Here is a 13,581-nt window from a genome sequence, read left to right as displayed (position 1 = left end):
TCTTCATATCAGAGTTTTGCAATCCATTATAGTGTTACAAACATGTTTAAGCGTAAAGCAACATCTGGACCCACAAGGCATGGCCAAAGAGAGATCTTCTGATATATTAAAAGCAGTTAAAGAAGCGAACAAGTTTAACAATGAGATCAAGGATGTATTGGTCGAATTAGAGGAACATTTACTACCCACTGACTGTTTGTCAATTAGTAAGCAAACTGGCACGGCCATGTTCAACAATAGTTGTTTTATCATTAGGTATCCGTAGATTGCACCAAATCCAATTTCACCTAACGAGGAGTGACTGAATTTATTTCACTGGAAATGGTAGATAATGTGGAATATGTATAGTGCATAATGGGTGGAGTGTGGGGTAAGGGTATAGGTTAGGGTAGAGAGGGGTAAGGGCAGGCTGCAGGGGGGGTCGCCCCCTGCATTATATACAAAGAAAAGTAGAAAAAGTAAACTGTAATTGTCGTTTTTAGGTTAAATAAATTTGGTCACTTCTATATTAGGTAAAACATTTTCGAACAAATCACATATATCCTTATTAATAATGTGCCAGGGATCTGTATTGATACATTGGTAGATAACGGGCTGCAGCTGGCCTCAAGTCTAGAATGTCCTCCTTCACCAGATCCTACCCCACCTTCCAAGACAGAAGCGCTTTGCACAAAGGGAAACCTCTGAAGGACGATCCACTTGCCAAGTTTGAGACAGTGAGGCACAAGGAGAAGGGAGGGGGCAAGAAATATACTATCCCTGCAGATGTAATCCCAAATCTATTCCAGATAGTAACATATTAATAGAGTGACATTTGACAAGCAGCCAGGGTATTGTAGGTAATACAGAGTATACAATCAGTGAGCTAGTAGTAACATCCGCATATAATGTATCAACTCATAGCATTCATGCTACTCTGGGAGCCATATCGGAGGACGTAATTACTGAGTTAGTAGCCGCTGGGAAGGCTTTTAGTCCCCCTAGTTCCACTATAATGAAGGCACTTTCCACAGAATCTAAGGGGACATGCCCAAGTTTGGGACAACCAAAAAACATAAACCTACCAAAGGTAACCCCCGAAGCAGCGAGGCCAAGTGTGCAATTAGATAACAGTCATATATGCAATACGATAAATTTACAGCAGCAGCTTATTGCCCTAAAAGAGCAAATACAGACCACAATTATGGAAATTATTTATTTAAAAATCAAAGTAATGAGCCTAACTAATGGTAGCTGCAACCATCTAAGCTCTACATCTCAATTTCCTGTGTGGCAGGAAATACTGAACCTTAAACGAAAGATTAAATCAGACCAAACCAAAACACAGGGAATTGAGATTGGGAATATAGGAATGCTGGTAAAATCTTATACCCAAGTTGATGGAGATAAATCCGATGAGCATATATATTCCGCCCAATCACCAAGCAACACATAGGGCACTGTCTTATGCCTCAACACTGCAAGATGGGTTGGGACACACCCAACATTGGTATAACTGGCCTCCCAGTTATAATACTTATGTAAGAGGCCACAGTGCTTCTGCAGAAGAGTAAAGCGTTTCATTAAATCAGGATAGGACATGCAAAAAGTGCTTAACTTATGTCATGGCCAGGACAACACTTCTCAGGGACTCATAAATAAGTGTATCCATTGGATTCCCCATGTGAAGGGGTTTAAATCGGTGGTCAGGGGTGATTTGGTATCCTACAGCAGGATAACGACTAGTACCTCTATGGGTAGTGATTATATAAGAATTGAGCTAACAAATATTCAGCTAGTTCAGGACTGTTATCATTGGAGTTTAGAACGCTTCACCCAGCAATTGTAACCTCGAAATGAGAGGGCAGCTCAGAAGCTTTGCCTACACAGTTACGGTGCCATAAGTTGTTGATCTGGCATACAGACTAGGCTCAGAGAGATCTCTAGCAGAAGGCAGAGGCTCCTGTTATTTAGAATCCCATTGGTCCTATCCATTTTCTCACTGTGCCATTGCCCAGTGTTACCTTCCCAACAGTAACAGGCTCAAGCTTGGATGACAACTATTGACTGTTTCTCGATAGTGTGGCAGATCACCATACTGAAAAGCCTGTGTCGTGTCTTAATCTACTTTCATGGAACATTGTAGAACTACAAAATAACTTACAGAGTAATGACTTGTGTGAGTATGTAAGATCTCACCAGATTCTCTGTCTATAGGAAATTTGGGGATGTAGGGCAAGACAGCTTCATGGATACACTACCTATACAACCAATGCCCACAAAGGCCCTAGAGGACGGCCTTTTGGTTGTTTAATGACTTTGGTTGGATCACATTTTTACAGTGAGATGAGAACAGTATTTATTTATACAGATGATGTCCAAGTAATATACATATTTAATAACATCTCCAAAAGTATAATTCCTTTTAACATCTACAATAAACCCAATGTACCAAACACAGCTAATGCACTCTAGTATTGCCAGACTCAATTCACTACCAGAGATTCTGCACAGAGAATCAGTGGTACTGTTAATCAGTGACCTTAATGTCCAGTTCGAGCCACTTAATGATTTAACAGGGATATTTGATGAGGATGACGGAACTTGGTATATACTAGATCTAATGGCCAAGTATCCAGCAACTGTACACAAGTCTGCCTTAGCGATTGCACACATTCTATCGAATCTCAAGCTCAGTGCTTGTAATGGCAGGACTTCAGCGATCAACCAGCTAGTCCAACTTATGTCACTGGCTTGAGACAGCTCCACATAGATTATATCCTCATTAGTGCCAAAGATTGGCCTCTAATGGAAGATATGCATGTTGATACCGCACTGACAGTGATCATTGGCCATTGATTGCACAAATTATACAGTCCCCACAGAGTATAATACCAACCTCTTAGCATTTGGCGGTAACTCTAGGAAAAGAGTAAAATGGGATGAGGCCATGACCAAAGGCATCGAATCACACATATATCAATCAGGGCTCCCATCGCTGGAATTGATATTTTCCAACGATTTAAGTAGTGATCAGTAAATTAATATGTATGAAAATATGATAAGAAACATTGCACCTTTTGTCACGAAACCCAGTAAAGTGGTTAGAGCCAAATCTAAAAGACACACTACCTGGCATGATAGAGAATGTCTAAACTAGGAGTAATAAGGGAAATCAAAAAATCCATTTGGCACTTGTAACTCTAGATTGAGAGTACTGAGAGGCTTCTATAAAAACAAAACTGATTATTAAAATTAAGAGTGAATTCAAGGAGAATGAATGGCAGGAGCTACCGGTAGCTGTGAAAAACAATTCCAGCTCTGTCTTCTGGAATAAGGTGGTGGGAATCTCAGCTGCGAAATCCAATACTATGCATGGGAGCATTCGAGAAGACACCTGGCTAACACAATTTACCCATCTCTATGTGTTACACAAAGAACATTCAGGTGTTACAGCATCCAACACTTTTGGTGACTGTCCCTCATTCTACGCTTTTGTTTTACAAATTACCATTAAAGCCATTAAAGGCGCAATCATATCACAGGGGGGCGGGGGGGCACTGGGCCCTGATTTGGCACCAGTAGATCTTTTTAAGAATTAAGTAGATTTTTGGGCACCAGCTATTTACACAATCTTTAAGTCAGTGATTGAATCAGGTAGAGTACCTTGCTCATGGACGGAGGGACAATCCTGCTAATTATAGACCCACATCATTGCTTGATGCGTCTGGAAACATCTTTGCACAAGTGCTTTTTTTCCCACTTTGCTTCATGGGTCAAGGGCATATCAGAAATTAGTCATCTAAAAGTAGGATTTCAACCAGGCTTGAGCACAGTGGAATAATATTTTAGGTTCTTTCTGATCCACCAAAATTATATGGCTTTGAGGAACATGAATCTTTATAAAATGTTAATTTACCTCAAAACTGCAATTGACAGAGTCCTGCATCACAAAGTTTGTCTCAACCTTGCTGAAAAAGGTATTCCAATGGTTCCATGTAATAATAGCACCAATATTATCTCTTCCACATTAGACACTTTTGAAAGTGTTGCATCGTTGCCAGCTCCGTTACCCGACTTCCCCCTTCCTATTTCCTTGCCATTGGACCCTACTATTACTAATACTGGCAGATCTTGTCCCCCGCAATCTGTGGAGCTTACTAGATTGACATCTAAAGGTAATGTTACCATTGCTACTTTTGGACAATCTCGGCTAACTGATATGTGGACTTCTGTTGTCACTAAATCCTCTGTTGTAAAAGTAGGCGGCAACCAGATTTTGCCAACTGGCAGCGATACTCAATTGTACAGAGCATTAAAACCGCAGGCTATTTCGTCCGAGACTATAGTACCCCCTCTACACAGAGAGACAGTACTCTGTTTATTTGATTCAGTCCAACCGTTAAGAGTTGTGCAATCCAAAGACATAATCATTGTCAACCAAGTGGATCACAGTCGTATCAATATATCTAATATTAGGTTCAGCTTTGAATCACTACTCGATTATGTGATAACATTCCAAGATTAATTGTTCAAACTAGGATATATCTGCTCAGAGACCCAGATTCCATCGATCAAAGCATGCTTAGACATCTTTCCTGAAGCACTGCAAGAGAATAGATTGACTCACCAAGCTGCCAAAAGTACCAAAAATCTAGAATAAATCAACTTGACTAGTCATCCTCATCACGTGTGTTGTAAACATGCACGCCTAAATGGCTATGCGTTGTTAGATAACCAACTCAACGATTTAAGATCTAACAGTTGTCGAAATACTGAAAGGACTTCAACTGAGGCAGTACCGCAGGATCTCTCAGTGAATACCCCTAAATTGGTAGTAAGTAAGAATACAAGGATAGCACCAGGCATAGAATCCCAAGCCGATACGCCTGTGGATTACTGGCAATGGTTGCCAGTGGCATTTAAAATGCAGTTTGAACAACAGTATCAATGACACTGAGGTCATCATGTCTTGGAACACAAGAGGGAATTCTCACTTTCTAAATGAAGATGGCTTACTCACTAATATTCAAAATGTTCTGGTTGTGGCCTTACAGGATACCTGGCTCTGGGAACCCTGTAAAATTGATGGTCGCTGCACTATAGAAAGTTTAGCAACTAAAGGTCCCAAAGGCCGCCCTAAAGGAGATTTGTTAACCTCAATTAGGCACCCTTGGGTAGGAAATAATACAATTTGGTCTACTGACACCGTGTTAGCAGTGTTGGTGAGCTGTGATGAGATCAAGGGTCCCCCAATTCTAGTAGTAAATATTTACAACCCGCCCAATGGAGTATATAATAAAGCAAACATCCAGACAGTAACTAAGATTCTTGAAGAATGCGATGTTGCTACTCCTATTATCATACTGGGCGATTTGAATGCTAAGATTGCAAGTCCCCAGTATAATGTAGAAGATAGGTCTCTGTCAGGCCCATTAGACAATAGCACTTCTAATGTACAAGGTAAAGCCTGGGCTAAATTGTTCCTCAAATATCAACTAATTATGATGAATGAGAATTCTGTAAGTGATTGTAATAGAAGCGCAACATGCGTGAGTGGGCAACATTTGTCAACAATTGATTATATGGTTATTAACAATAGCACCAATTTAGTGGTGCTTGACATTGCAGTAGGATGTCTCAAGGAAAGTGATCACCTTCCTCTCTTCCTCCTGCTTACCATAGCTAAAGTGAAGCTGAACTGTCAATCAAATGTCAACAATATGATTAATAACAGAGGAAACAGAATAATCTGGAATCCCACCAAATTAGAAAAGGCTAGAAGCGTTGCAGAATGAGAACTCACAAGCTTTACAGAGAGCATGTTGGGACAACTATATAATTTCGAGGAAACAATGATACATGCGTTTTAACAGGTGATCAATGCTATAAAGGTCTCGACTACACAAAAAACGTAATTATTTAAGCACTTGTGAGAGAATGCCAGTCACCCAGAGCAATACATGAGGCTTTTAAATTTGTATTTAGCAGATTTTAATTTGGACTGAATGTTATTCCATATAATGATATTAAAATAGTAGGTACTAAAATTGGTTGTCCAGGTTACGCAGATGGCCTAGTACTAATAGACTATACTCATAAAGGCCCCCCGACCAAGCTAAATGCCCTGGAAAAGTTTGCGACAAAAAATATATAAAAAATTAACATTGGAAAAACATTTATAATTCCCTTTCTAGGAAAAACAAAACAAGATGGTTATAAAAATATAGGGTGATTTATTGATAAGCAGTGTATCGAAGTGGTTGGCTGCTATAGATTTTTAGGAGTCCTAATTGACAATAATCTGAGGTGGAAAAAACTGTGGTGTGAAGATAAATCTAAATGTATGAAGATCACAATGGCATTATGTCATTTTAGAGGGACCCAAGGAGGTTGTTCTGTTAGCACCATTTTATTTTTGTATTAATCTAAGAGTGTACCTTGTTTGCTCTACTGTGCTGAAATATGGGGAAAAGAGTATGAAAATGAGCTCAATAACTTTGAAGCAAAGATTTTAAAGATTTTAGTTAGAATGCCTAAAGCACTATCTATTGAATATGTTTTACCTGAATGTAATGTGACGCAGATATCGATATCTTAGAGTATAAGATCGCCATGTTGTTTGTTAAATGAAATGCATTGAATAATGATACTTTAATAGTAGAGCTCATGGAAAGTTTTAATCATGTTGATAATGCCCGTGATTTACATACTATTTATTTTATGCGATCTGTTTATCTTTTTTTTAAAAACTTTGTTTATTGGCAGAAAGTTAAGACAGGCATACAACAGGGTACATTACAGTCATCAGGTACAATCGCACAACATCGAGCAACACATAAAGGCAGGGTGCCTCCTCATTGGAGAGAACAGTTAGCTTTTGGAGCAGCCCAGCTTGGGCGAGAAGAGACACGAGTTAGTGACATGGTGTGGCGGAGCGTGTTTGGGGAGGGGAGGCCGTCCTCTCCACATCGTCTCTATTATTCAGATAGCTGCGGAATTCTGTCCACATATTTTTGGGCCGTGATGTGGGAGGCAATGACCCAATGTATTCCTCTTCACACAATTTAGTCCAAGTAAGGGCTTTAAGCCACATCGAGAAGGTAGGGGGGCTGTGCCTCTTCCAGTTTTGCAATATACACCTTTTTGCAACAATGGCTCCAACATTCAAGAACTTAGACATTTTCTTTGCACCTTGCCCCTCCCAAATTCCAAACAGTAGTGCAAGTGGGTTCACATCCACTGGGGTCTCTATTATTTCGGAGAGTGCCTCCGCCACAGCCACCCAGAAAGCGTGAATCGGAGGACATGCCCAGAACATGTGAATGTGGTCAGCGTCAGGAGATTTACACTTTGGGCATGCACAGGACAGGGCGCCAGCGAATTTCGCCACCCTATACGGTGTGTAGTAAAGCCTGTTGAGGAAATTAAATTGAATGCAGCGGAATCTGGCGCTCAGAGACACTGTGCGTGTGTGTGCACACATCTTCCTCCACAGTCCCTCAGGTATTTCTATAGCGAGCTCCCCAGCCCATGCCTCACGGGGCCTGAGGGAACCGAACACCTTCTTCCCAAGCTGCATTTTGTACAGAGTGGATAACACCCCCTTGGATCCCGCAGAGTTCGCAATGTACTTTAGTTCGGGTGAATCAGGGGGTTCCTTTGGATATGAGGGCCACATGGCACGAACCGCGGCTCGGAGCCTGTAGTACTGAAGCATCTCAAGGAGGGAGTTAGTGTGTTCAGGGCGCCATGTTTGGGGGGTGATAAACTTTCCCTCTGGGAAGAGGTCCGTCAGGCCCCGACAACCAAGTTGTTCCCAGTATTGTGAGAGGTGCCGGTCGTGTGTGGGGGCGAGTCCCGGAAACCGCCACAAGGGGAGCCACTTATAGTACGGGGGCAGCTTCTGTTCGGTGTGCAAGATAGCAGTCCAAGCCCTTATCGTGGCAGTCACTGGGTCCACCTGGGCTTCCGTTTGGAGCCTGTGGTGCAGCAATAGGGTCATAATGTTAGTTCCCTCTCCGGCCATTTTTTCGAGTTTTACATGCGGAGGGGGTTTCTGAAGTGCATACCAATGGGAGGCATGGTGGGCCTGGGCCGCCTACCAGTAAAGTTGTAGGTCTGGTGCCATAAATCCCCCTTTATCATATGGAGCTGTCATGTGTTGCCACTTCATGCGGACCGACCCAGAGTGCCAGAGGAACTGGGCGCACTCCGAGTGAAGCTCTTTGAAATACTGCTTTCCGGGCCAGATCGGGACATTAGTAAAGACATAAAGGAGCTTGGGGACTACTATCATCTTTATCAAGGATAGTTTGGCTGCCAAGGATAGTGGTAGGTGTCGCCACTTGGAGAATTTGGAAATGATGAGCTGAGCCGCAGCGTCATAATTGTCCTTTAGTAGGGTCTTTTTGGATAGCGACACCTGCACTCCCAGGTACTTGACCCCATTCGGAGACCAGCGGAGGGGGTAATCACATGTCGGCTGTTGTGTCGCTGCAGTGAGGGGGAAGATTTCAGACTTTGAGTAGTTTATCTCAAACCCAGAGAAAGTGCCTATTTTGGTGACGTCTCTAATAATCTGGTTCAAGTGTGTGGAGGGATTTCTGATGTAGAGGAGGACATCATCTGCGTATAACGAGATTACTTCCGGATCATCAATTAACCGAATGCCTATATTGGAGTGACGCCCTCTAACATGGTCTGCCATGGGCTCGATGGCAAACGCAAAAAGGAGGGGGGAGAATGGGCAGCCCTGGCGGGTCCCGCGGTGTAGTTTAAAGAGGGGGGAAGGAACAGAGTTTACAAGGACCCTGGCTACTGGATCAGTATATAAGAGCTTTATGTAGGAGAGCATGTTTGGGCCCACACCCATCTTCTGTAGCACTGCCCACAGGTATTGCCATGCGACCATGTTGAAGGCCTTTTGGGCATCGAGAGTTACAGCCACCGCATCAGTGCTCGGGTCAATCCTGGACATTACGTTAAATAGACGACGGATGTTGAGTGCCGTGGACCTACCCGGGATGAACCCGCTCTGGTCCGGATGAACCATGTGGGTCATAAAAGGGAGAAACCTATTTGCAATTATTTTGGCGAAGATCTTCATGTCAGTATTAATGAGGGATAGTGGTCTATAGGACCCGCACTCTTGCGGGGGTTTACCCGGTTTGGGGATGACTGTTATTAAGGCTTCCCGTAAGGAGGGGGGGGGGGGTGCGTAACTGAAGTACTTCGGTCCAGACCCTGTGTAGTGCTGGTGCTAAAACTGCCAGATGTTCCTGGTAAAACTCAGAGGTGAGTCCGTCCGGGCCAGGGGCCTTGTTTTTGGGAAGGTCTGATATTACCTGGACTATTTCCTCTAGTGTGAACGGGGCTTCAAGACACTCTCTGGTATCCCGGGAGATAACCGTCATAGGGATGCTTTCTAGGAGGTCATCTAGATCCTGATCTGAGTGTCCGGGCCGGGGGCCATATAGCTCGGCATAAAAGGTAGCGAATATGTCGAGGATGGAGCGGTCAGACCAGTGTTTGAGTCCCTTTTCATCTAAAATACAATCAATCCTGGTCCAGCCGCCTTCCGCTCGCACCGCTCTGGCCAATGTTCTACCCGGCCTGTCCCCCTCGCCATATCTGCGGGCGGCGACTGGACGGGCGTGGTATTGCACCTCCCTTATAGCATGTGACTCGAATTGTTCCAACTCAGATCTGATCTCTGCTAGTATCTCTGGGGACGGTGTAGCAAGGTATTTCTGCTCAAGGGCTTTGAGCTTAGTTTCTGAAGTGTTTAGGGATTGCCTAATAGCCTTCAGGATGCCTGCTTCTTTAGAGATGCACATCCCCCTGATGTACACCTTGAATGCCTCCCACCTGACCCCCTCCGATGTCTCCGACGTGCTGTTATTTTCGAAGAATGTGGTAACGTCTGCTAGTATTTCAGCTTTGAATACAATGTCCGCCAGGGCGGCAGACTTAAAGCGCCACGCGGGACATGTTGGGCCCTCATTGCCGATCAGGATCTGTAGCAGCACAGGGGAATGGTCAGACATCGTGCGTGCCAGGATCTTAGCGTCCGAGACCCTGCCCACCAAACCTCCCGAGAGCAAAAACACATCGATTCGTGAGGAACTATCGTGTACAGTGGAGTAGAATGTATAGTCCCGTTCGTGAGGGTGGAGGGTCCTCCATATATCATGCAGATTAAGGGCATCCATATGTGCGCGGAGTCGAGCTGCAGCTCGCGTCGTGGTCCTGCGGGTGGTTGTTGTTCTATCTAGGGTATTATCAATTATCAGATTCATGTCTCCCGCCCATATGATAGGGATATCTGGGTATCTCATTAAGATGGAGGCCACATTATCAAAGAACTCAGGCGAGTCAGTGTTGGGCGCATATAAGTTGACCAGTATGCAGTCCTCATGAGCCATGGTGCAGTGTAAAATAACATATCTGCCTTCTGTGTCAATGTGGGACGAGTGGAGTGTGAAGTTTAAAGATTTATGGATAAGTGTCAGGACACCTCTAGCTTGAGTGGAATATTGAGTGTAATACCTATTGAGACCCCAGGTGTGTGCTATAGTGGACGATAAATGTTTCTGAGCGTGCGTCTCCTGTAGTAGGAGGACCTTAACCCCATGTCTCTGTGCATATGCCGCAATCCTTCGTGTCTTCGTGAAATTTGTCAGCCCCCGGACATTCCAGGACATCATCCTGACTGCCATATCACCGGTTTACGGAACATCCTAGGTTAAGCATCTAACATTGATTCTCATGATGTGTGCCGTCCCAGAAAACAGTTGCCACCCCTTGGAGCCGGTCCCAACTCCTCTGCCGTTTTGTATACAATCTACCCCAACTTCTACCACCCCCTCCCTCACCGCCCTGCCCCAACCAGCAGTGTACGGAAACCCACCCAAACCTCGACCCATTGCACACCTTCCCCAACTTGGCGGCACCGGGAAACTAGCCCAACCGGGGCCAAACACAAACATTTAGACTCAGAAGGAATTGCAGCCGCGGTGGGGGCTGCCGCTGCCGTTCTACCCACTTTTACTAATATCAGTTACAATAACATCATATCTGACTGGACTTCAGCTGACAAGCAAACAATTTCAGAGAGAGGATACTGGAGCACTTAGATTCCACGGGACAAACCCAGTTGGTACATAGCCGCAAAAGTATGTCTTACATCCCTAAGATACGTTTTTACGCGATGTTGTACCATTTTGCGGATCAGGGCTCAGTGTGTGGCGTCACAGGTAAAGGATCTCCCTGTACATTCCCCTCACCTAAATGAGCTTACACTGCAGTGTTGCAGGGCCACTAGGTGCCCGCTATCCGACAGAAGGGGGGGTCAGAGCCCACCAGGGCGGCTCATAGTGCCTACACCACCATCCCTAGCACCCATTACAGAATATTATGGGTTTAGACCTTAGACGTCTTCCATCCGCCCCTCAGGAGGGTCAGCCGGCGGGATCTGCGCCTCAATAAACTTGACGGCCTCATCCGGGACAGTGAAAAAGTAGTGTTTGTTGCGGTGGGTGAACTTGAGGCGGGCAGGGAAGAGCATTGCATATTCAATTTTCCGCTCTCTCAGTAGCTTCTTCACTCCGTTGAATTGACGCCTTTCCGTCTGAACTGCCACCGAGAAATCGGGAAAGATTCTGATGACCTGTGAATCCATCCTGAGTTCCCCTTTTTCCCTGGCCAACCGGAGGATATGATCCCTGTCCTTGTAGCTCAGAGGTTTTGCAATGATTGGTCTAGGGAAATCCCCAGGTTTGGGTCGAGGTGCTAGGGATCGGTGTGCCCTTTCCACGGTAAAAAACGGCGAGAGTGGCGGGTTGTTAAGGAGGTCTTTGAGTAGTTGTTCCACCGCGGTTTCCATGCAGACCTTCAGCGCAGATTCAGGCACCCCCACAATGCGGACATTGTTCCTCCGGGACCGCGATTCCAGGTCATCACATTTGGCCTTTACCTGTTTCATGTCGCGGACAAGTTGTGAGACCGTGTTCTGTAGGGTGTGGACGTTGTCCTCATTAACCCCGATCCTCTGCTCAGTCTCGGCAATTCTGGTCCCATGCTGATCGATCTTCGCTCTCATTGAGGCGACGTTTGCATTGATGTCGTCCAGCTTTTCATGGAAGGCAGCAAAGTTTTTAGCCATGGATTCCATCATCGTGGAAAGGTCTGCCTGAGGGGGGTCTTGGGCGCATTCCTCCTCCTCCTCAGGTGGTGGAGAGGACGCCGCGTGCTCCGCTCTAGGCGCTAATTTTGCGAATCTGTCCATGGCGCCTGGTTTACCGTTAGGCCTCGGCTTACTGGGCATCGCTGCGGAGGGAGCACCCGCCCGGGTGTGCACGATGACCACCTTAGGATGGCGCATCGCTGGTGGAACGGAGATTAGACCACTGTTAGCTCTTAAGTCACACTGGAACAGCAGGCGCAGTATTATGTAGCCAGGCTGTGGGGGCACTAGTGGCGGAGGCACTGTTGGGGGTGATCCAGGAAGGGGTAGGTAGTCGCCAGTTATATGGTACCGTCCATATGTGCCTAAGGTTCACCGGCGGAGCAGGTCAGAACGTTGTGCAGCGCCGTTTGACTGGATGGGGGGTCCCAGATCTATCCGCACACCAGATGTTACATCACATTTTACATACCCGGCTGAGGCCTCCAATGGAGGGTAGTGGCAAAGTGTTGTCCCCAGGCCGAGCTGGGGAAGCAGGGTCAGTGTTCGGGAGTGTTTCGGGGCCCCGTCAGACCGGAGGGAGTGAGGCCCAGTCCAAGTTTGTTCACCCACCTTGCAGCTGGATCCCCGCCGCAGCCCTCCAGGAGTGAAGATCCAGGATCGGGTGTGGCGGGCGAGAGCACACACGGGTGCGGCCGCCCAGTCCGCAGCAAGTGGAGGCAATCCGAGCCTCTGGCGCAGTCACCGCCTAGGAGGTATGCTGGATGAGGGCCTGCCCAGGCCTTCGCCGCGCGGCGTAGGGGTGCAGCAAAGGAGCCCCACAGGGCTGGTGGAGGCGTCCCGACAGGGGGCCGGGGTCCGTCACCGCAGGAGCCGGCGAGTGTCCAGGAGGAGATGGGGCGCCAATGGCCGGGAGCCCAATCCGTGGCAGCCGGAGCCGATCAGGTGTCCGGGGCCCGTAACCGTCTCGGGAACGGCAGCGGGGTGAGAGTCGCACAGTATGCAAGCCCCGGCTGACGGGGCCCACCGGGGATCTGCGCCGTCCAGAGGTGCCTCGGAGCGGGGAGCCCAGCAGGCCAGCGAGGCGGCGCGTCAGAAGGCCGCAGGCCGCCTCCTCCGGGGTTGGCGAGGAGGGGATGTCGCGCCACAGGGCCCGAGGCCCGTGCCTCCCCTTCCCGGCACCGTTTCTCGCCCAAATTTCACTCGGGTGGATAGGATGATAGGGGGACCAAAATCGCTGTGATTTCGTCGTGGAAGTATTCAGTATACCGCCGATGTCCAGCAGATTGCCGTGGGTAGAGACGGAGCTCACGGGCTAGGCAGCCATTTTCTTCGGCTGCTCAACAGCGCCCCCGCGATCTGTTTATCTTAAATGGTCTAAGGATAATGCGTATTACTGGCTAGCACTGTCAGAA

This window comes from Ambystoma mexicanum, chromosome 6q, assembly GCF_040938575.1.
Source record: "Ambystoma mexicanum isolate Mex_15411 chromosome 6q, UKY_AmexF1_1, whole genome shotgun sequence".
Classification (NCBI taxonomy): domain Eukaryota; kingdom Metazoa; phylum Chordata; class Amphibia; order Caudata; family Ambystomatidae; genus Ambystoma; species Ambystoma mexicanum.
The sequence above is the reverse complement of the archived record's forward strand: the minus strand, read 5'-3'. Positions refer to the sequence as shown.